Here is a 24,239-nt window from a genome sequence, read left to right as displayed (position 1 = left end):
CCGCGGTATGAACCGTCTAGGTATGATTCCAGTGAAATTTTTTTAAGTGCTTTATCTGAAAACTACCTTGAGCAGTTAAACAGAGAACCGACTCGTGGCGATAACATATTAGACCTTCTGGTGACAAACAGAACCGAACTATTTGAAAAAGTTAACGCAGAACAGGGAATCAGCGATCATAAAGCGGTTACGGCATCGATGATTTCAGCCGTAAATAGGAATATTAAAAAGGGTAGGAAGATTTTTCTGTTTAGAAAAAGTGACAGAAAGCAGATTTCAGAGTACCTGTTGGCTCAACACAAAAGTTTTGTCTCAAGTACAGATAGTGTTGAGGATCAGTGGACAAAGTTCAAAACCGTCGTACATAATGCGTTAGATGAGTATGTGCCAAGCAAGATCGTAAGAGATGGAAAAGAGCCACCGTGGTACAACAACCGAGTTAGAAAACTGCTGCGGAAGCAAAGGGAACTTCACAGCAAACATAAACATAGCCAAAGCCTTGCAGACAAACAAAAATTACGTGAAGCGAAATGTAGTGTGAGGAGGGCTATGCGAGAGGCGTTCAATGAATTCGAAAGTAAAGTTCTATGTACTGACTTGGCAGAAAATCCTAAGAAATTTTGGTCTTATGTCAAAGCGGTAGGTGGATCAAAACAAAATATCCAGACACTCTGTGACCAAAATTGTACTGAAACAGAGGATGCCAGACTAAAGGCCGAAATACTAAATATCTTTTTCCAAAGTTGTTTCACAGAGGAAGATTGCACTGTAGTTCCTTCTCTAGATTGTCGTACAGATGACAAAATGGTAGATATCGAAATAGACGACAGAGGGATAGAGAAACAATTAAAATCGCTCAAAAGAGGAAAGGCCTCTGGACCTGATGGGATACCAGTTCAATTTTACACAGAGTACGCGAAGGAACTTGCCCCCCTTCTTGCAGCGGTGTACCGTAGGTCTCTAGAAGAGCGTAGCGTTCCAAAGGATTGGAAAAGGGCACAGGTCATCCCCGTTTTCAAGAAGGGACGTCGAGCAGATGTGCAGAACTATAGACCTATATGTCTAACGTCAATCAGTTGTAGAATTTTGGAACACGTATTGTGTTCAAGTATAATGACTTTTCTGGAGACTAGAAATCTACTCTGTAGGAATCAGCATGGGTTTCGAAAAAGACGGTCATGTGAAACCCAGCTAGCGCTATTCGTCCACGAGACTCAGAGGGCCATAGATACGGGTTCACAGGTAGATGCCGTGTTTCTTGACTTCCGCAAGGCGTTCGATACAGTTCCCCACAGTCGTTTAATGAACAAAGTAAGAGCATATGGACTATCAGACCAATTGTGTGACTGGATTGAGGAGTTCCTAGATAACAGGACGCAGCATGTCATTCTCAATGGAGAGAAGTCTTCCGAAGTAAGAGTGATTTCAGGTGTGCCGCAGGGGAGTGTCATAGGACAGTTGCTATTCACAATATACATAAATGACCTTGTGGATGACATCGGAAGTTCACTGAGGCTTTTTGCGGATGATGCTGTGGTGTATCGAGAGGTTGTAACAATGGAAAATTGTACTGAAATGCAGGAGGATCTGCAGCGAATTGACGCATGGTGCAGGGAATGGCAATTGAATCTCAATGTAGACAAGTGTAATGTGCTGCGAATACACAGAAAGATAGATCCTTTATCATTTAGCTACAAAATAGCAGGTCAGCGACTGGAAGCAGTTAATACCATAAATTATCTGCGAGTACGCATTAGGAGTGATTTAAAATGGAATGATCATATAATGTTGATCGTCGGTAAAGCAGATGCCAGACTGAGATTCATTGGGAGAATCCTAAGGAAATGCAATCCTAAAACAAAGGAAGTAGGTTACAGTACGCTTGTTCGCCCACTGCTTGAATACTGCTCAGCAGTGTGGGATCCGTACCAGGTAGGGTTGATAGAAGATATAGAGAAGATCCAACGGAGAGCAGCACGCTTCGTTACAGGATCATTTAGTAATCGCGAAAGCGTTACGGAGATGATAGATAAACTCCAGTGGAAGACTCTGCAGGAGAGACGCTCAGTAGCTCGGTACGGGCTTTTGTCAAAGTTTCGAGAACATACCTTCACCGAAGAGTCAAGCAGTATATTGCTCCCTCCTACGTATATCTCGCGAAGAGACCATGAGGATAAAATCAGAGAGATTAGAGCCCACACAGAGGCATACCGACAATCCTTCTTTCCACGAACAATACGAGAATGGAATAGATGGGAGAACCGATAGAGGTACTCAAGGTACCCTCCGCCACACACCGTCAGGTGGCTTGCGGAGTATGGATGTAGATGTAGATGTAAACTACAGAGAACACGAGCTGTTTACGTCCATCCTGGTGGAATGACTGGAACTGATCGGCTGTCGGAGCCCCTCCGCCTAATAGGCGCTGCTCATGCATGGTTGTTTACATCTTTTGGGCGGGTTTCGTGACATCTCCGAACAGTCAAAGGGACTGTGTTTGTGATTCAATATCCACAGCCAACGTCTATCTTCAGGAGTTTTGGGATCCGGGGTGATGCAAAACTTTTTTGATGTGTGTATTTAATCTGTCGCTACCTTAGATATGTGCATGTAGATAATAATGAGACAAACTTGATTACTAGCAGAGTCTTCGTTACAACTGTAGACAGTACAAGGTAACCTCCAGAAGGTAGAAGAAACGGCAATTTGTAGTATATAGTGCAGCCAAAGTAAAAATGTGTGTATTGACCAACCGAATCTTTCTGTGCCAACTGATTTATCTAAGTAGCTCTGCAGCGTGCTGTCAGCTCATGTAAAAATGTTTTAAACAATTCTGGCCTGCACGCAAACGAAATAAGAAACCTATAAGAATCCTTTGAGTCGAAAAACAGATACATCTGTCGGTTTAGTCTGTGTATTGGAGTTCTATGTGTTAGGAAGTTTTACGAATACGTCCACAAATTTGATACGAGGATCGTATTTTTCTTCACTAAATGTTTCATTGCAATGGTATTCATGTTTACATGGGAAAAAATTGTCAAATCGCACAATTCTTCGCTCCTTTTTAGCGATGATACGAAAAGAGTAGCAACCTTCTAACATTTTTCGACGTCCACCCTCAACCTGATCTAATAGGGATGCTATACCGCACAGCATTACTCCAGAACAGGAGGAAAAATTACAGAGTAGTCACTCTCACCTAGGAGATTTGTTGCATTGCATAACTGTTCAGTCAGAGAAACACCATCTTTGGTTCGTCCTCCCTACAGCATTTTACTCGTCCATCAACCTGAGCTAGACACTGATGCTCCCAAAGAAGAGGATATCCACGATGTTATGCCCTATTATTGCACGTATAAGATGCGTCACGTAGGTTCTGTGATCCGTTTCATGTAATAACATGTGACAGTGGTCGAGCCTGATTCATCATGTGATCCTATTTTATTTCTCTTGTCTTCGTCTTAGACATGTGCAAGTACACATAATGAGAAAAACGCAGATGAACTTTTAGTTACAACCATGTGAACAGTGCAAGGCAGCGCAGTGTGAATGTTTACAAGAACTACATTACAGTACCCTCAGCACTTAATATCTGCAGTGATTTCGTGCGTGAGGTCAGGTTACCAGTTGTGGTTTCCCTAAGCATAAGGCTACAATGTTATTGTGTTCCACTACCTCTCTAAAACTTAGTGGTCTTGACACGATCTTGGCCATTAATTAATTGTACCATGTTTTTAGGCAGCGTGTGTAGTTCAACAAATTTAGTTTAACAAGAAATTATCAAGACATATCGAATGTCTCTGCTCCTCTGCCACGAGATTATTGGTGTGGCGCATGAGTATGCCACGAGGGCGTAGCACAAATGACTAATGCTGCCACTACCAGCTTACACAGAAAGGGGTGTTTGGACTCAGCGACGGGAGGGATGAGTGAGCACGCACTCTCATAGCGTGGTGTTTCAGAAAGCGTCCAGCAGCTGCCCACCGAAGAGTCTAATGCCAGCAGAAGGCAGACTGTCGCGATGTGGTGCGATTACAAATATGAAGTCTTTGCTTCAGCAGTAATGAAATATGATTGTGGCATACTGCTACACAAATGTTAGGAGGGACATTTTAAAGGTGCTATCTACATCATACTGTAAAAACCCCCGCGAACTGCAGGGCAGATGGTGTCTCCCACTGTGCCACTTATTAGCCTATCTTTCCTTTGCATTCACGTGTGGAGGGTGGGAAGAATGATTGTATGAATGTCTCTGTGAATACTGTAATTATTCTACTCTTAGCCTCACGATCTGTACGTGAGCGATACCTAGGGGCTGTAGTATATTCCTAGTTTTCATCTAAACCCGGTTCTTGAAACTTTGCTAGTAGCCTTTCTCATCGTAGTTTACTTCTATTTTCAAAAGTCTTTCAGTTCAGTTCCTTCAGTATTTCTGTGACATTCTGCCACAGGTCCAAACAGACTGTCGTTCTCTGTGTGTAAGACTGCTGACATAAACACACCAAAATGTTGCTAAAAGTTCAAATAAATATTTTAAATATGTCTTCAGCAACATGAGAATGTTTGAAACACCTCAATAACTGCAGACAATTACTTAAATTAAGTATTTCATCATTTTAAACTAACACAGTCTTCGCTTTTAGTAATTAAAGCAGTATATTTTGTTTTTTTCTTAAATTTCACACTGTTTTTACTTAGCACAATTGAGCAGTCCTCTGCGACATAACAGAAGCGGAGAAAATCGTTTAGAAGTGATCTGAGGTAACCTTGAGGCTCGGTTTCGCCAGTTTTGTTCGTCATCTTGGATTGCCAGACCTATACTGGGCTTGTGCCACCATCTTGGATCCACCATTTTTGATTTCTCAGCGACCCTTTGTCTTCGGAGGAATGGTTGGGGGACTATCAATCCTTTTCTTGGCCATCAATTTATTCAGATAAGTCTGAAGCTGATGTGGGTGGTCTAACACACAAGAACTCCTCTGTGGGCATTCTGCCGTCGGCCAGGGGATAAGGATTAAGTTACAACAGCAAACTAATAAACAATCCTGGACTATACTGCATATTTTGAGACTCGTAGGAGGAGGGGATATAAAATCAAGGGAGGAGGACAGCGTCATAAATCAGAGGGAGGCAGTGGAGGATAGGGGTGGAAGAATCTGAACCAGAATCAGTAAACCTACCATAATTACGCCCTGAGCCAGAGTTTTTTATGTGGTAAAAATTGCATTTGGAATAAAACGGTTAGTGGGGAACGCGGGGAAGACAGTATATACATTTCCTCTAGTAACCGTTTCATTCCAAGTGCATTCTTTACCACAAGACGTGTCAGCATTTGGGGTCGAAATGAACGGCTTGTGAGGGTGGAATGATGGTGTATGCATAATCAGATAAACCATTCACATGGCTGAAGAAAGGACGTAAAACTTAAACTGTATACAAACTCCTAGGAGCCTACGAAATTAGCGACTGTTGAACACTGTCTTTCGACAAACCGAAACATAAAATATGAAGACACAAAATTTTTTCACAACACGTAACTCCTTTCGGATATAAGGAGGCCGCCTATAACCTACTTCTAGAGAACCTAACCAACGACGTCAATGGATTTCAAGTTTGTCAAATGTGCAACCTGGATCTGAAGCTGCTCGAAATCGAGTAGAGACAAGACTCCGAGAAAGGCGAAGTTGAGGTCCACCGCTGGGCCATTTCCCCACAGTCAATGACAGTGCATCGTGTGGTCAATTCACAGATGGAGTGTTGGTGAGAGGGACAGAGGGAGATGATATGTACAGAAAACGCAGCCTGATGTAAGTGTATGGTTATATTGCCGAAACTTCGTTCTACGACGACTATATCATCTAACAGCATGCGTTTCAAGCAGGAAATAGATCGTTTCCCGATACTTTTCTGAACGCCCTCTCTCGGAGTTTCAGTTCCAGAGCCCTTCGGCTGGCCGGAGTGGCCTAGCGGTTCTAGGCGCTACAGTCTGGAACCGCGTGACCGCTACTGTCGCAAGTTCGAATCCTGCCTCGGGCATGGATGTGTGTGATGTCCTTAGGTTAGTTAGGTTTAAGTAGTTCTAAGTTCTAGGGGACTGATGACCTCAGAAGTTAAGTCCCATAGTGCTCAGAGTCATTTGAACCATTTTGAACCAGAGCCCTTCGTTATTTACAACTGCTCCCGTACAGAGTCTGTCATTGGAGATTTTTGACCATCTGTGTAACGCAGTCACACTATCTTGTGACGAAACGTACTGCTCTTCATTGGTCCTTCTCCATCTCTTCTTTTAATCCAAACTCTGGAAAGTAATCTGCAAGTCACTTTTTTTGTGGATGTTAACATTTCGTTAAGATTCTTCCAACAATCTCAGCTTAAGAGTTGTGTTTACTGCAGTTCGTTTTATATGGGTATTTTATTGTTACTGTTTCCGATGGTTTATTGGTAACAGTGTAACCGCAGAGTAATCGATTCCTTCTGTTTGCGCCCGATGCTTTAACTTCCAGGTAAAAAGCCAGGTCCTGTGCCAATCGTTGATGCTCCCCAGCTCTCCCTGCATTTCACCACAAGCTGCAAGTTAGCTTTTGCAACTTTCCTGTAGGTATCAGTATTCTGCCTGAATAGCCTCACGAGCTTTAGACATTACCCATAAGGATATTTATACATGGTGTAATTTATAACGATGGCACAACGTTCCTATGGGGTACGCACAAATTGCCTTTCTATTTGCCGGTTTCACCTTGTTAAGGAGAATTTATAGCGTTCCCTCTGCTAAGGAGTTTTTAATTCATTCACAAATATGGTTACAGAAGCTAATGTTTTTGTTCACTATCCGACAGTGTCGGATTCTGTCGAATGTCTTCCGAATACCACGAAGCTTGTGTTCTCTGCATCCACTGTTAAAACCTCTGTCGGTGCATTTCAGTAGCTTTGAAATATTTTGGTGTGATTGTTGGTGAGATTATAACATTTCACGGATTTTGATGAGCAGATCAGACGAAATAACAATCATAGAAAAATTAACAAACAACCCTACCTTTACACAATTTATTTTATTTAGGCTACCGGTTTCGGCATCTCATTAATGCCATCTTCAAGCCCCTGTGCACTCTATGTATGGACAGTCAAATAAGTCTATACTTTCATAACTGAAGCCATTAGTATCTTGATTCAGTGAATTCCTATTTGGAGTTTTGACTTCGAAGCCCTGTCAACGCTTTCAAGTCGAAACTCCAAAAAGGAGTTTAAGAAATCCGGATAACGACGGATCCACTTCTGCAGGTATCTATATATCTGACTGCCTATACATGGAGGTCATAGGGGCCTGAAGATGACATTAATGAAATGCCCAAACTGGTCGTTTAAATAAAATAAATTTTGAAAACATACAGCTGTTTGGAGATTTTTCTTTGGTGAATATTTGACCGTCCGCAGTCCCGTATCCATGATGGATCAACAGAAATTAAATAACAGTCTATCAGCCTAATTTTCTGACCTAAAGGATTCCGAAAGGCTTTACACTAATGCGGTTATCACGCTTTGAGTGCTTAACACCAGTATCCTTCAGCCATATAACGCCTTCTCTCTTTTCTTGCAAATAAATCAGTTACAGAGAAACATTTGCATTAAGGTTATATTATTTTATTTCATCAACCAATCTACCATAATTTACAAAATTATTTATCGTTTTAAATTTCTGTGTACAACCACAGTCTTGAACTTCAGCCTACTCTTCATCACTACTATATTGTGGTATGAGCCTATATCTGCTCCTGGGTACGCCTTACAATCCAGTATCTGATTTCGGAATCTCTGTCTGACCACGATGAAATCTAAATGAAATCTTCCCGCATCTCCCGGCCTTTTCCAAGTATACCTCCTCCTCTTGTGATTCTTGAACAGGGTATTCGCTATTACTAACTGAAACTTGTTACAGAACTCAATTAGTCTTTCTCCTCTTTCATTCCTTGTCCCAAGCCCATATTCTCCTGTAACCTTTTCTTCTACTCCTTCCCCTACAACTGCATTCCAGTCGTCCATGACTATTAGATTTTCGTCCCCCTTTACATAGTGCATTACCGTTTCAATATCCTCATACACTTTCTCTATCTGTTCAGCTTCAGCTTGCGACGTCGGCATGTATACCTGAACTATCGTTGTCGGTGTTCGTCTGCTGTCGATTCTGATTAGAACAACCCGGTCATTGAACTGTTCACAGTAACACACCCTCTGCCCTACCTTCCTATTCATAACGAATCCTACACCTGTTATACCATTTTCTGCTGCTGTTGATATTACGCGATACTTATCTGACCAGAAATCCATGTCTTCCTTCCACTTCACTTCACTGACCCGTACTATATCTAGATTGAGCCTTTGCATTTCCCTTTTCAGATTTTCTAGTTTCCCTACCACGTTCAAGCTTCTGACATTCCACGCCCCGACTCGTAGAACGTTATCCTTTCGTTGATTATTCAATCTTTTTCTCATTGTAACCTCCCCCTTGGCAATCCCCTTCCGGTGATCCGAATGGGGGACTATTCCGGACTCTTTAGCCAATGGAGATATCATCATGACACTTCTTCAATTACTGGTCACATGTCCTGTGGATACACGTTACGTGTCTTTAATGCACTGATTTACATTGCCTTCTGCATCCTCATGTCGTTGATCATTGCTGATTCTTCCGCCTTTAGGGGCAATTTCCACCCCTAGGACAAGAAAGTGCCCTGAACCTCTATCCGCTCCTCCGCCCTCTTTGACAAGGCCGTTGGCAGAATGAGGCTGACTTCTTATGCCGGAAGTCTTCGGCCGCCAATGCTGATTATTTATCAAAATTTAGGCAGTGGCGGGGATCGAACCAGGGACCGAAAACGTTTTGATTACGAATCAAAGACGCTACTCCTAGACCATTGACACGGGTGAAATCCCCTAAACGCCATATATTTGCGTGATCACAAAAGTCGTCTGAATATGAATGTAAACGGTCGAATTAGTTTTATTTTTCCTCGCTGTTAAGGTTCTTTGGATACACTCAACTTTTTCATTCATGGTGTTTCTTTAACGTTTATTTCCCGATACATTTTCTCTTGGTTGTCTTTAAAATTTATTAAAGGCTGGTATTATGCTGTGTCTGAAAATTGTACTGGGGCCGTGTCATTGTAATCTCTGTCTACAATGGTTGACAAATTTGCCATTTGCGTTTAAAGGCATGAACTTTTTCTTTAATTGTGCTTAACTGTTCATTTTGTTCTTCAGAATTTAGTTCCATAGTTTCCAATTGTTTGCTATTTTCTTTTACCATTCTGTTAAGATATTCGTTCTGTTCTTTTACCTGTGTAATTATCCCATACGGAATTATAGTGTTGACTTTAGTTAACAGTTCTTCCTTGTCATTAAGTTAATTCGTCTTCAAGTTTTCTTGTGCCGTTTCAAGGTCACGTATTCTAGTTGGGAAACTGTTAGTTTTTGGTTGAAGGTGATTTTTAATTTCTTCCCTAATCTCAGCTGATAAATTTTGTATTTTCAATTTCATTTCTTTCTGTTTTCTGTATTCTCTTCCTGTGATTTTCTGTTCCCTTCTTGTGATTTTTTGCTTCTTCCCTATGTGATTTACTGTTTTCTTCGTGTGATTTTCAATTCCATCTTATGCTTCCTTAAGCATACGACGAACTGATTATAGAAGATTTGTGGTATTCGCGCAGTGTGGTTCTAAATAATTATTCACAGAAGGTGGCGTGTGCTGTGTTCGTTCAAAAGACATTGACACAAAATCTGATTGTGAAGTGTCTGTTACCAGCTGTTGTAAAATTTCGCACAACTGTGGTGACCTTTGTAACCTTTCGCTAGTCTGTGGCGACTTACTGCCGTCCGACTGAACTTCAGAAATTGCGTGTTCATAACCTATAATTCGGTCGGTTTCGTTATTGTTCTCCAAACTGGTTAAAAATTGTGGATCCGCGTAATTTCCTGCAATCTCATGTAAGCTGTTGCTATTTGGTAATTGCTGAAGGTTGTTTATCTTACACTACCCATAACGCCGCATAAAGTCCACTAGCATGTCGAAGATATATATCGAGCAACTAGCAGCACATGAATGTTTATATATATAATCAAAGATGGGAGCACAGTTCCCTCCATTAGCAGGGATCCCCCCTTTGAGATGTCAGTGTCTGCTAGTGAATCAGTATCTGGATGACTTGGGATGGGTCATTTTCCATGACCCAATAGGTTTCTTTTTTGTTGTCGTGTAATATTTATTATTTTTTATCTTATCAAGAAAAGGACAGGTACTTTATTCGAGTTTCTATAGCAATATGTCACATCACCAAAAACTTTAATCTTGGCACAGTTCAGTGCACCTTTAACCCGTACGGTTACAGACTCTGATTCATTTACTTTATTACGATTCTTTGTGCAAAGAACCAAGGGCATTGTAGACATATAGTAAAATGAACCACGATCTCTTTTATACACTTCACATATCTGAAATGTACGATAAGCAATAACTTCGCGGCTGTTAAAAGTTATGTCGCGTTATTTTAGGAAGAGAAGGCGTACGCGCCTTACAGTGTATACAGCTATTGATAATATATCGATTACTACGAAGAGCGGAGTAGGCGCTCAAGTAATTCTTCATGGTCCTTCAGGGTTTTGTGGATGCGTACTGAAATTTAAACTTTTAATACGGATGCTAGTGCACATGGTAATGACTGGGTTACTGTGGCTCTAGTTCGTGGTGCTAAAGTGTAGAGTATATCAGGGCTGGAAACCTTTAACAGCCGAGAATTCATTGCTTATCGTACATTTCAGATATGTGAAGTGTATAACAGACATCGTGGTTCATCTTCTTTATGTCTACAATGCCTTTGCTTCTTAGGACAAGGAATCGTCGTAAAGTAAATGAATCAGAGTCTGTGTCCGTATGGGTTAAAGGTGCACTGAATTGTACCAAGATTAAAGTTATTGGTGATGTGACACATTATTATAGAAACTGAAATAAAGTACCTGTCCTCTGTTGTTTTGTGCTACGACGAACTTCCATATTGTTTTCTGTTGTACCAAACATGATGAAACATAATTTCCTGGAAGAGCAAAAGTGCTACAATGACCAAACAAACAAAAACAAAACTTTCACTATTGCACGCACAAATACTCAACAGTGAAGAAATCCAACGAAAACTATACTATTATGCCAACTGTTTACGTAATAAAGTACTTGATAATCATTATACGACACAAAATTCCACAAACTGAGCATGCAATTTTTAATTCACTGCCTGAAAACGAAGTACAACATTAGTAAAAATAGCACAGCGGTATTTTGGCTTTCTAGAAATCCAACACTGTCTAACTACGTGTTACCAAAAGAATCGACGAACTATCCTGGCACAAAGATCGACATATGCAATCCCCACTATATTTTGTTTCTGTACCGAATTTAGCCCATCTTTATCTCCCATTCTATAAAATCTACGTATTATCAAAACTATGTTCCCACCAATCGCTTAAACTCGTAAGCCAAACTTTAATTAAACGGAACCTAATATGAACTGAACTGTAACTGATCTGAATGCTACTTGTTTTTATGTTAAATGTGTAACTGAACTAAAACGGTTATCTGGCCCTAATCAAAATTTCCACATACCTCGCGTCGTGACAACATTGGTGTAGATTTCTCGAAAGCACAGCGGCAAACGGCAACCAGGCGGCGGCTAAGCAAGATTTCTGTTTCTAAATACATATTCAAACTGTACATGTGGTAATGCTAACGATAAACAGTGGGGTGGCGGGATAACTATTCCTATGAGATGATATTCCAGGGCAACGACTTAAGAATAAAATAGATATTCAGAAAGACACAGTAAAACTTCGCGCACCTTCTCACATAACATTGGTCTCAACAATACCATGCTTAACAAATTGAACAATAATTTAAAAATGGTACAATGTTAACAGAGAATTCTTATAAAAGCCAAACAGCTTCATCAGTTAATATGTTAATGCATGACTCAGGGAGGTGTGGTGGTCCTTCTCTCAGCTCTGAGTAAGTTAACTAACTGATTGTAATCATTCCGACAAATTAGGTGCACACTGCTGCAATCTTATCTCAAGCTTCTTCTCTTCAAGAACAATCACGTCATTCAGAATTTACACTCCTTTCACTTTTTATTGTATACATAATATTTTTCGTTGCTGTTCTTTCTTCATCTGACAGATACAATTACAAGTCCACAACTAAATACGTCCATCACCTACCATACTTTAATTAAGAATGTATCAGATTGTGCAAAGTCAAAGACTGTGCCACGACATGACCAAAGATTGTATAACAATAACGTAACTAGCTCTCTCTCTCTCTGACATGCTCATCGATGACATACAAAAACCAAATGGCATCACAACATCACACACGTGTCCGTGATCTTGTTAGTCGCATGAACAACGGACGTTCAGAGTCGCTCCAAGGAAAATTATAATCTTCCATGTGTTCTCTATGTACCTCTATCTACTCTATAGATCACTACGACGTGCATGGGTGAGGATACTTAGCATAATATCATATTTTAGGATTTCTTTCCGTTCCAATCGTGTTTGGAGCGCAGGGAGATTAATCGCTGAGGAACGAAATAAATAGGAAGTGCAGGGAAGCTAAGACGAAATGGCTGCAGGAAAAATGTGAAGAAATCGAAAAAGATTTGATTGTCGGAAGGACAGACTCAGCATACAGGAAGTCAAAACAACCTTTGGTGACATTAAAAGCAACGGTGGTAACATTAAGAGTGCAACGGTAATTACACTGTTAAATGAAGAGGAGAGAGCAGATAGGTGGAAAGAATACATTGAAAGCCTATATGAGGGTGAAGATTTGTCTGATGTGATAGAAGAAGAAACAGGAGTCGATTTAGAAGAGATAGGGGATCCAGTATTAGAATCGGAATTTAAAAGAGCTTTGGAGGACTTACGGTCAAATAAGGCAGAAGGAATAGATAACATTCCATCAGAATTTCTAAAATCATTGGGGGAAGTGGGAACAAAACGACTATTCACGTTGGTGTGTAGAATATATGAGTCTGGCGATATACCATCTGAATTTCGGAATAGCATCATCCACACAATTCCGAAGACGGCAAGAGCTGACAAGTGCGAGAATTATCGCACAATCAGCTTAACAGCTCATGCATCGAAGCTGCTTACAAGAATAATATACAGAAGAATGGAAAAGAAAATTGAGAATGCGCTAGGTGACGATCAGTTTGGCTTTAGGAAAAGTAAAGGGACGAGAGAGGCAATTCTGACGTTACGGCTAATAATGGAAGCAAGGTTAAAGAAAAATCAAGACACTTTCATAGGATTTGTCGACCTGGAAAAACCGATCGACAATATAAAATGGTGCAAGCTGTTCGAGATTCTGAAAAAAAGTTGGGGTAAGCTATAGGGAGAGACGGGTCATATACAATATGTACAACAACCAAGAGGGAATAATAAGAGTGGACGATCAAGAACGAAGTGCTCGTATTAAGAAGGGTGTAAGACGAGGCTGTAGCCATTCGCCCATACTCTTCAATCTGTACATCGAGTAAGCAATGATGGAAATAAAAGAAAGGTTCAGGAGTGGAACTAAAATACAAGGTGAAAGGATATCAATGATACGATTCGCTGATGACATTGCTATCCTGAGTGAAAGTGAAGAAGAATTAAATGATCTGCTGAACGGAATGAACATTCTAATGAGTACACAGTATGGTTTGAGAGTAAATCGGAGAGAGACGAAGGTAATGAGAAGTAGTAGAAATGGGAACAGAGCGATACTTAACATCAGGATTGATGGTCACGAAGTCAATGAAGTTAAGGAATTCTGCTACCTAGGCAGTAAAATAACCAATGACGGACGGAGCAAGGAGGACATCAAAAGAAGACTCGCTATGGCAAAAAAGGCATTTCTGGCCAAGAGAAGTCTACTAATATCAAATACCGGCCTTAATTTGAGGAAGAATTTTCTGAAGATGTACGTCTGGAGTACAGCATTGTATGGTAGTGAAACATGGACTGTGGGAAAACCGGAACAGAAGAGAATCGAAGCATTTGAGATGTGGTGCTATAGACGAATGTTGAAAATTAGATGGTTTGATAAGGTAAGGAATGAGGAGGTTCTACGCAGAATCGGAGAGGAAAGGAATATGTGGAAAACACTGATAAGGAGAAGGGACAGGATGATAGGACAACTGCTAAAATATGAGGGAATGATTTCCATAGTACTAGAGGGAGCTGTAGAGGGCAAAAACTGTAGAGGAAGACAGAGATTGGAATACGTCAAGCAAATAATTGAGGACGTAGGTTGCAAGTGCTACTCTGAGATGAAGAGGTTAGCATAGGAAAGGAATTCGTGGCGGGCCGCATCAAACCAGTCAGTAGACTGATGACAAAAAAAAGGGGGATTTCACACGGGAACAGTATCACACATCCAGATACGACGATGAATCGCCGAAATTGTGCAATAGAAAACAGTGTGGTTCGCACAGAAATAGTAACTTCGATGACAAAACACTTTTTGAACGCTACGTAAATTCAATGATTTCAGGAATTACAGTAACGATATTCACCCTCAAGCCTGAAGTGATGAGTTCCTATATTCTTTATCACCAAACTGGACACTTGAACACATATTAGAATTTGTCTGCGGTTATCTGGAAAATGTATCTGCGGCAGGAATGTGCTCGGTAATGAGAGATTGCCAAAGCGCAAATGATTTCTACCTATTTTTCAGCCTACTTGTCGTAGCCCATCCAATGTCGAGTAAAACGTAAGCCTACAATATTACGAAACTTCGAACAGTCTGATTTCTCGAGCCCAACAAAATACTACTAAGACATGGTACTCATAAATCACTACTTATCAATCCCATAGGGACCGTCAGAGCCAATTCGCATTTGTTTCACAAAGTTAGCTACACATTTCAGACGTGTAATTTTGGCCGGTAGATGTAAAGATGATTTAGAAGAAGTTCAGACATTACTTCAGGAATTGGAACTGGACGGGGACAATGATTTAACAAAAAGATACAATAACAGTGACATCACGAAGTGTGAGACTCATGACACTTCTGTGACGCGTGAAAACAAAAGCTATGGGAACTCGCTTAACAAACCTACCCACAGGAACAATTACAGACCGGATAACCGACATCGTCAGTATGATGCACAATTATCGCACCTGAGTAATGGTTATTGTGATATTAGTAATTTCCGGAGTATTAACAGACATCATAGGAACTTCGGTAATGAGCGTAACCACATATATTTATTTATTTATGCCTTTATTTTAGCTGGCAAGATAAGGGTCTTCAGGCCCTCTCTTACACCTAACCAGCCATACTCAGATTCAACAACTTTCAGTTTCTACAGAACATTAAGGACTTATAACAGGTTATACAGTATTAATGTTAAAGAAAAAAATAGAAATTATAAAAGTAGTACAATGATAATTATAACAATCAAAAAATAATTATAACAATGAATAATAATAATAATAATAATAATAGTAATGACTATGTATATGAAAGTAAACATATCTTTCTTTTATGAATGTCAGTCCTATTGCTAGTTGGGAATTTTCTCGTTATATTCTTGCAGCTTGTGAGTTATTCTCATCAAGCAGAGACATAAAACGATAGGATGGGGTGAAAGAGATATAGATGAGGTAGATAGGTTAGAGGAAGAGAAATAGAATGGTAAAATTCGAAACTATGATGGTGAGGAGAAAGAAAGAGATGAGAGGGGCACAACAATGGTGGCTATACCGTCCCTAATATGTAAGTCTTGAGTTCCCTCTTGAATGTTGAGTGGTTCTGGATAAGACGCAGATCACAGGGGAGCGCGTTCCATAGTCGTATGGCTGAGATGGAGAATGACACGGAGAAAGATTTTGTGTTATGTAAAGGTACAGCCAAGATGCTAGACGTATCCGATCTGGTATTGCGGTTGTGGAATGATGATAGGTGTTTAATGTGTGAAAATAAGTATTGGGGGCACCAGTGGCTAAGAAATCGATGAAGTAAGCACATCGTGTGGAGATCGCGTGTCTTATGTGGGCGTATCCAAACTAGCTGGGAGTATGAAGGACTGATATGATCATACAACCGTATATTGCATACATACCTAACGCAAGCATTCATCACTAGCTCGAGGCATCTCGAATTTTCACTATTTGTGCCGTGTTGAACTACATCACAGTAGTAAAGATTAGGCAAGACTAGTGTTTGGACTAATTTTTGTTTAACAGGGGTTGGAAATATTTTTCTAAATTTTTGAACTGCATGTAGGGAGGAGAGCGATTTCCGGCAAGCTGTGACTGTTTGTTCTTCCCAGTTTAGGTGTTCATCCACGATTATCCCAAGGTCTTTTACTGTTTTTTGGTATGGTAGTTGGGTACCATTGAGGAGTATTTGAGGGACTGTTTCGCGAAAGTACCGGCTGATTAACTTTGGATGAGATATAAGTATGACCTGGGATTTCTTGGGGTTTAGTTTCAGACCTAGGTTCTGTGTCCATCGAGAAACAGAGCAAAGGTCTGCGTTCATACTCGCTACTGCGTCAGCAATGTTCTTGGGGCCTGCACTTATGTACAGTTGGATGTCGTCGGCATAATCAAAATAGGGACAGACAGTACCCTGACTCAGACAGTAATCTTATAAATTCCCATGGGTACACTTCAGGTAGATCCAATTCGCAAAACACATGGTTTAACAATTACGCAGTGGCAAAATTCTGGAAGGTCAAGCCCAGAGCGACAGATAGAAGTAGCTGACAACTGCGGTAGCAAACACTAATGCTGATCACACAAAATACGCCGCCGCCGGAACTTTAAACTTAGTGAGTTAGGAAGATATTAGGAACATTTTACTGAAAGAGACAGATGACAAACAAAATTCCGTAGTACATCCAATAATAAACATTTCAGTAGGCAACACTACTCTTTCCGCTGTCCTTGTCTCTGGTAGCCCTATTTCTGTGGTCAGTGACACTACATTCCACAAATGTATGATAACGACAGACTGTCCGACTTTACGTTTATGTAAGATTAAAACTCAAGGAGCGATTTCTGGAAAAAGTGTTGACTTGAAGCAACAAACCTACTTAGACTTCTTAGGTCACGGCTACAACTTTTTCCACTAATTTCTTGATTGTTCATCACTTGTCCACTGAGATAATATTAGAAGCAGATTTTCTAAACAAACAAAGCTGTTTTGAACTTCAGAAACGCCAAAGTAGATACGGAAGTGGAAGGTAAGTCAGTTTCATTAAAATTTGGATGTCGAAACAAGTATAAGAAATAAATTGTTTATGCATTTTGACAGATAATACATCGCAAAGTCCATCCGAGTACTTTCGTAATGACGCAAGTTGAGCACATAAGTTTTACGATGAAATTGTTTATTAAATCTACGTAAAGAGTCTCATTCAGGACAGGGTGGATAGAGTAGAGCAACCTACAGACACTAAGAGGAAGGATCTTCGTCACTTTTGCGCACACATTCCTTTGTTTTTACACATCGTGCAGGAACTATTAAGGGTTTTCAATATAAATTCCAGGTCAAAGTGCACAATAAGTTTTGCGTTAAACCATACATTATTCCAGCTTGCTACAGAGAAAAAGTCAAGGCAGAAATTCAGTCCATGTTAGAACAAGGAATCATGGAACCCCCACTCACCTCATGTAATTGCCAATATCGTAGTGTGAAGAAGGAAAAATGGCTCGATTAGACTTCTATTAGATTCTGAACAGATCAATACTATTATTTCGATAGAACACATAGACCACAAACATTAGAACTCTTACAAAATTTCTGTTGTGTGCAAATTTTATCTTCTGTAGAGCCATGCATAAGTTTTTGGCAAATAGAGCTACACCCATATGGTAGAAAACATACTGCTTTCTTATGTTTTGGTGTGTGCTTCCTTTAGGCCTCAACATCTCGTCAGCTGCCTTTATTCGAAGTTTGAACACTATATTACCTGATTACTTGAAAAGACACATAACATTCTGTGTTCTATGTTGATGTCATTCTTATAGCAGAAAAATCTTGGCCACAACATAAGAGTATTTTGAGAAGCTTATTGGGCTTCTTTTTTTTTTTTTTTTTTTTGAATATGCAGGAATCACTATCACCTTAGAAAAATCAGAGTTTCAAAAAACAAGAGTAAAGTTTCTTGGTCATATAATTTCACCAGACAGAACTGAATCACAGACTGAGAAAATTGAAGCAATTAGGGAAATCCTCCCTCCTACCACAAAAAGTCAAATTCGAAGTTTCCTTGGTTTAGCAAATTTTTATCGCTATTTTTTAAGTATGAAAATTCGTGCCATTCCTAAACTATGTTCACTTACTGGAAAAAATACCATACGGCACTGGGATGAACAAACACAGTTAGAGTTTCACAGTTGAAAGATGCACTTTTTAAAGCTCTATATGTTGCAGCAATTTGACAGTCGTGTTCTGTCTACATCTGAAAGAAACTATTTTGTAATTGAGTTGTAAGCATTATCAATTATTTAGGAATTTTCTAAATTTCGGTTCTTCTTATTTTGGAAACACACTAAGGTGTATACTGATCACTGGGCACTCCAATTTTTATGTCATCTAAATTTAATCATGATCGTTTGTAACGATGAGCTTTGTATTGATAACAGTTTAACTTCACTGTTGTTCACATTCCTAGCACGCAAAATGTTGCAGCGGACACTTTATCACGTGGTTTTGTCATGAACACATTTGAAAATCATTTTGAGAAAAACTTCAGTTTGTTGTAGGTAGCCTTTGAAAACTTCATCTCTTCTTCTACACGTGACACAGCACATGAATAGGATAAGGATCCCATCTGGAAAGCTGTGAAATGTAAGTGGTATGACAAAACAGACACTTTAGTAAGACAATTTTATTTGATACGTAACAACTTTCTTTTTAAAACATGTACAGACAATGACTCTCTTTGGGTTGTGTACCTGATGATTTTGTAAATAAGCTTATTTAGTATAAACACCTCATTCATGCTCAGGCTGGTCCAAGAAATGGCTTTCACAAACTTCGTACAACTTGTCACTTTAATAACGGGCACGAAAGAATAGAGAATGTTTTAGCAAAATACAGATAGTGTTAGAAAGCCAAACTATCAACCATTACACATCGAGCACAATTATTTCCTACAATTTCTTCTAAACTAAAAGCGTTGGCTGAAATAGGTTTGTTAGGACCTCTTGTCAGATCACTGAGTGCATCATCATAGATTTTTGTTGCTGCTGAATTGACTCAAAAATTCGTTTTATTCACTCCTTTACGAAAAGCAACTGCCAGAACAGTATCCAAAGCCTCTGTCAATAATTTTCTACGAAAAGATGGTGACACTGATAAAGTCATTTCCGATAACGGTCCACAATTTCGCTTCAATATTTGGCTACGCACTTTAGGACGTCACAAAATTAGATTTGTTTTTATTTCACCTTACTGGCCTCAGTCGAACCCTTCAGACGCATTAATGTTGAAATTAACAAATTGTACAGAATATATTGTCATCGTCAACACGACATGGGACAAACACATTCACACATTCCAAGAGACTCTCAAATAGTTACCACACGATTCTACATCGTTACCTCCGTTACTTGTACTCAAAAATCAACGACCACCATATTGAATCAGGGAGTTAACACCATTTCCAGCTTCAAAAAGATTACGACATAAGTAAGTAGTAGATATAGCGCTAAATAAAATAAAAAAGCTACAGAAAGAAGAAAGAAATCTCTGCAGGGACAAATAAACATCAAAAAGATACCGGTTGGACAGAAAATTCTAGATAAATCTCACCCATTATCTTGTAAAAGCGGGTGTCTTAGTCACATATTTTTTCTTGTATATAAGGGACCTTGTAGGATTCGTAGAATTGTACACATCAGTGTTGGAGAAACTGAAACGATTCAGACACACAAGAGCAAGACACATCATCATGTTTCGCATGTCAAACCACAGACATAATACGTCTATTTACTGAAGTTGTACGCAGATGATAGAATTACATGTCTCCTGTTTCTAAAATCTTACTGCGTTACAGCACACAGTAACAGTTAGTGAGAAACAACAGTATTGCACTGCATGCCAGAGCAACTTCCGCCACGCAGCAGGAACTTTTGACAAGAATCAGGCAACTATCATCGAGCAACAAACTTCATTGGTCGTGCAACAACTCGATCGATTTGGTGCCATGACGAGTACATTAAACAATCTGCTATTAACTTCGAAATTTCATCTAGAAACCGAATAAGAATACATAATTTCTAATAAAATGAACGTTGACAGTATTTTTGAATCAGTTGTGACAGGATACAAGTTTATCAGCAATGTGTTGTTCACTTGAGATATATATTTTGGGCTGTTCACAGTGATGATACTACAGAGACATTTAACACAGTCTACCACTTTTTATGAGATGTATAGACTGTTAGGATGGTAAACTGTGTTGTCTGAAAAGAAGAGTGATATGTATTTTGATGTAAGAAGTTTTTCAGGATCTATTGCCAGATAGTGACATTGTGTTTACTAAATTGTAACATTTACGATTATTGCTATGAAATGTTATGTGGAAATAAGTACATGAAAACAGAGCAGGGACTTGCTATTTGAAGTGTATATTGATATGAAGACAGCGAAGATGATTAATGTTGTTATAGGACAATGAGATTTATGTTGGTGAGGTAGATGAGACGAAATTTGTGGGATTTATGATGGAGACTGTACTAGACTGACACAATGATTATGATGAGTAATGTAGAAAAAGAGTGACTGAATAATGGTTAGGGCCTAGGACTCTGTTTTTATTATAGTCAATTTTCATGCCACGTGGATGCGTTTTGTGTTTATAAGTTTAGAAGGTAAGTTTTTGGAAGGATGTGGCTGGATGACAATACTGAATGAAGATAATGTGACTGAAGACAACACAGTTATTTCCTTGGTGTGGAGTTTATAATTGTCTGATGCAAATTAGTTAACCTTTTTCTACTAAACATATGCTGTAGTTTTTTTTTCATTGGTGCAACATAACATGTAACAGTTATACTTTTGTAAAGTCGAGAAGTGTATGTTTTTGTCTCCATTTGCACATGGAAAATAATTTGCAAGATGTGGCTCAGCATTGAATGCTCCTGTATACTGTGTCACACTTTTATAGTATATGATACTTCATTGAATTTTTGTGCTTTGTCTTTGTGGTAGTGTCTATTTCCTTGTTTATACTCATGAATGACATCGTTTTCTTCTGATGTGTGTATAGGTACATGCACTCAAAATTTAGCTTGTACTGAATTCTGTAGAAATAATCTGGAAATTTTAAATTGTGAAAGTGAAAATGAAATTCATCACTAGCGAGGTGTCACATGGACAGAATACATACAGAAGTATATGGGATACTAATGATGATGCTTTCCTAACTTTCCAGGTTTAAGTGATGAGTTTTTACTTTCAGCTTCTTTTATGTTTCCCATGGCATAGGATAAAATTATTTTATACATATTTTTCTACTAACATGTGTGACAACGTTGAATATGTTCTTGTATTTACATATAATGTAATATAATAAAATGCATTGCTTTATATAAGGAATTTTCAGGTTGTATTTCCTTTTATATTTGTGTCATTTAATGAGTTTCTTGATAATGCACATTCTCTGCGTAAATTGTTACTATAGGATGTGGCCCCATTAGTATAATAATTATGTTAATTATAGTACTGTAAGGAGATGTCATAAGTCATTCAAGATGTGTAATAAATCATGAAAGACGTATAAGGAGCAAACATAAAGAAAAATGTAAGAAAGAATAAAGAAATAGTTTAAAAAATGAAATATGAGAAATGGTTAGAGAGGGAAAATGTGATAAATGATTAAGTAGGGCAAATATGAACAATTGTTAGGCAGGGCAAAGAAGGGAAATGGCTAGGTATGGTAAAGACGACAAATGGTTATAGGGCAATGCAGCTAAATAATATGAAATTGTGAGACAATATGAAACATATGACAGAAAGAAGCAAAGAGTACAGTAAACAGTGGAATTTGTTGAAGATTTGATGAAATTATAGGTAGAAGGATTAAAAGATGCATGATCTAAAGGATGAAATATAACTAGGTAGCATACTAATTACTGAACATATTAGTAATAATAATAGGCTGACGTTTCTCTCACTGCATAATGTATACATTGATGTGAACCTTGGTTACTCCTTGATCCATTTTTTCCTAATTATACAATTGTGTTCTCCTTATCTGTGTGTGTGACTATTATCCCTATGTGTTTATTTCTTGTGTGTGATCACTGATCATTATCCTTACGTGTCTGTTTGCACCCTATTCCCTATACTTTTGTGTATTTCACTGATGTCTACACAACCATGGTAATTTGAATAGCTTTAGAATCGTCTGTAGGACCATTCTGCACAGATATTATAATTGTTCATTATCATGGAAATTACTGTACATTGTTCCACATGATTTTCTCGTCTGATGTTCCTGTAAACCATTATTATAAAACCATAGTAGTATTTTCTGTTAGTTCTTTATAGACACAGAAATCTGTTGTTACCATTACACTACATCTGCATTCCGTATGTATAACGATGTAAAATCTTGTTACTCCTGTCTTAATATTGGCAATTGTATATTGTAAATGTAATAAACGTAACTGAATGACCATTCACCACAAATGATTGAGACTTGTTCGGCCAGAAGAAATATACTACTGATTATAAACCGAAACATTCTGTCACAGGTTGGCATACTTCACTAAAACAAGCTGCAACTGATTTTCATAAGGAAACCTTCGATACCATAAGATAACTTTGGAGTTATCATTATATCTACAGTCTGCGTCAAACAGATACTACGAAATCTTACTGTCTGTGCATGTGTTGGGTTGTCAGCTGAGAACTGTGTTTAGTCGCACTGAGTCTACTTCCACGTAACTTCCCACAACAATGACATTACTGCAATGAGTTAAAGAAAGTTTAGTCGTTGATGACAACGGATCACTTCTACCTACTTTCATCTTGCAAATTACTACTGTCACATGGGACTGTGTGTCAGAAATGTAGGCCATGTATGATACAAACTTTCTGACCTACTTCCTGTGGGCTAAAAGAACAGTGTAAATCACCTATACTACTTGAAACAAAATGTGACATATAACCATTCAAAAGACCCCTGTGCAGAACGTTCTCATAAACTTAAAAAACGTTAAAAGGATTAATAACCTAGTAATGGTGAATTCTACTGATTAATCATTCACATGTTCTTGAATTTTGTATAAATTATTATTACTTCGAATATAAAGATATGTTTTGATTCTGAATCAGTCTTTTTTTTAAAAAAAAAAGATACATTATTACATTACATTCCTTGCTTCCTTTAACGATGATTGATGAAATATTGTGGAATTTCTTCTGTATAGTTGAAAACAAAAAAAATTTTTATTTCTGAAAATTTGTGTTTGGCTGTGTACTATCCATTTTGGAGACCAAGTTATCCTTTGGTTAGACTTTAGAGTCTTCCTGAACGTATTGTCAACATGGCAACACGCAAAACAACACCCAAATACGAACAAAACTCTGATTTCATCCCATGGGTCAATAATGACGCACACCGTATTACCAGGGGTATGGGGAAGTCCGGTACTTCTACTCCTAAACCATCTGTCTACTCAGAGAATGATGACTGACTTTCAAAAGGCCCTGATATGAAATTCTACGTATTCCTTAAGCCTTTATTTGTATTCGATGGACACACCTGTCTTGATTTATCACGCTCCCAGACCTGACAACTCAGGTGCAGGAATAGTGAACAGCGCAAGTAGCCGAAATGTAGAATTTGTACTTTCAATGTTGTCACACAGCACAACCACACAACGCTTACTGCCGAAAGTAGGATCATATGGGGTAACAAATGAAATTTTCCGATAGCAAATATTATTTCTTTTCAGGGAGGATGTAGCTTAGTATTTTCAATGGTGAGTTATAGAGATGTAGAAGTAACTTCAACCGTGAAGGAAGTACTCATGAACGATCACCACTGAGGCGAAGGCAAAGTTTGTTCTCCTCACTGACTGAGAAAAATGGTTCAAATGGCACTGAGCACTATGGGACTTAACATCTGAGGTCATCAGTCCCCTAGAACTTAGAACTACTTAAACCTAACTAACCTAAAGAC

Source organism: Schistocerca serialis, chromosome 1, assembly GCF_023864345.2.
Source record: "Schistocerca serialis cubense isolate TAMUIC-IGC-003099 chromosome 1, iqSchSeri2.2, whole genome shotgun sequence".
Classification (NCBI taxonomy): Eukaryota; Metazoa; Arthropoda; class Insecta; order Orthoptera; family Acrididae; genus Schistocerca; species Schistocerca serialis.
Note: the sequence above shows the minus strand (reverse complement) of the source record.